We start from the raw sequence: 1,918 nt of genomic DNA, 5'->3' as shown, positions 1-1,918 counted from the left end.
GCCACCATCGCCCGGCAAGAATCTATTTTCAATGAAAGGGGGGGAAATAAAATACCCGGTAACAACTAAACAGCTCAGTATCTCACACGGTTGTATGAGGCATTGTACTTTTAACTTTCAGATCCCCTTTGCTAAACATGCTGGGACATTTTCTTAGGGTATCGAGGAGTGTTTATGATTGCAGAATTAAAGCAGTAATATCTTTTTGTTTTGTTTTGCTGTTTTGTTTTTTGAGACAGGGTTTCACTGTAGCTTTGGAGCCTGTCTTGGAACTAGCTCTTGTAGACCAGGCTGGCCTTGAATTCACAGAGATCCACCTGCCTCTGCCTCCCGAGTGCTGGGATTAAAGGCGTGCACCACCACGGCCCGGGGAGAAGTCTTTCTTAACTAGCACCCAAAATCCAGAACAACCAAATTATATGTTAATACGTATGACTTTTATAAAAAGCAGTGGGAAAAAGTCAATACATGGCTAATAGGCTAGTAACCAGCTGTCTTAGCTAAGGTTTCTCCTTGCTGAGATAAAACACTTTGTTGGGCTCACATTTCCACAACACAGTTCATTGTCAAAGGAAATTGGGAAAGAAACGCAAACAGGGCAGAAACATGAAATCAAGAGCAGATGCAGAGGCCATGGAGGGGTTCAGCTTCCTGGCTTTCTTCCCCTGGTTTGCTCAGTCTGCTTTCGTATAGAACCCAGAACCACTAGACCAAGGATGGCACGACCCACAATCTGTTGGGCCCGCCCCATCAACTAACTATGAAAATGCCCTGCAAGGTTGCCTACATTCCAATCTTTGGAGGCACTTTCTTTTTTAATAATGTTTAGGGGTTTTCAAGACGATTCCCTTCTCTCAGATGACTTTAGCTTGTGTCAAGTTGACCTAAAATTATCCAGCACTCCAATCTACAGGAAAGTGAACCTAATGGCTTCTAACTATAAAAACACTCATCGTGGGGCTGGAAAAATGGCTCAGAGGTTAAGAGCACTGCCTGTTCTTCCAAGGGTCCTGAGTTCAATTCCCAGCAACCACATGGTGGCTCATAACCATCTGTAATGAGGTCTGGTGCCCTCTTCTGGCCTGTAGGCACACACACAGACAGAATATTGTATACATAATAAATATTTAAAAAAAACACTCATCGTTACTACTGACAAGAGAAATACCTTAAAACCATATTGGTGATACTCTTCCTCCAGTTACATTAAGTTTGGTAATGTGGGGCGAAATAGCAGAAAATGATAACTGCTTTACATTTCAGATAGAAATATAAACCATTGCTCTAGCACTCCCCTTCTCGGGCTTCATGTCCTGGATTCACCTGCCTTTGTATGAAATGGCGTGTGAACATGGTCGACGCCATAGCCTTGTATGTCATCAGAAGCTTCCTCCTGCAGCAGGTGGGAACAGACACAGAGACCCACAGCCAGACACTATGCAGAGACGGAGAGACCTTGGAACACACAGCTCTAAATGAGACATCTCCATCAAACCCCTCCCCTTACAGCTCAGGGAACCCCATGGAAGAGGAGGAGAAAGAGTGTAAGAGCCAGAGGGGCTGGAGGACCCCAGGAGAACAAGACCCTCTGCACCAGCTGAGCAAAGCTCACATGAACTCCGAGACTGAAGCAGCAAGCACAGGGCCAGCGTGGGTCTGCACCAGGTCCTCTGTGTGTACATTACAGCTTTCAACTTAGGGTTTTTATGGGACTCTTGGGTGAGGGCATAAGTGAATCTCTGATTCTCATGCCTCCTCTTGGGCTCTTTATCTTCTATTGGGCTGTCTTATCCAACTTTGATGTGATGGTTTTTGTCTTACTCATTATATTTTATTTTGTTATATTTTGTTTCTATCTCTTAGAAGCCTGCTCTTATCTAAAGAAAGACAGAAAGGGAATGGATCCAGATTGGAGGAG

Source organism: Microtus ochrogaster, chromosome 19 (assembly GCF_000317375.1).
Source record: "Microtus ochrogaster isolate Prairie Vole_2 chromosome 19, MicOch1.0, whole genome shotgun sequence".
Taxonomy (NCBI): Eukaryota; Metazoa; Chordata; class Mammalia; order Rodentia; family Cricetidae; genus Microtus; species Microtus ochrogaster.
This window is presented reverse-complemented; position numbering follows the sequence as displayed.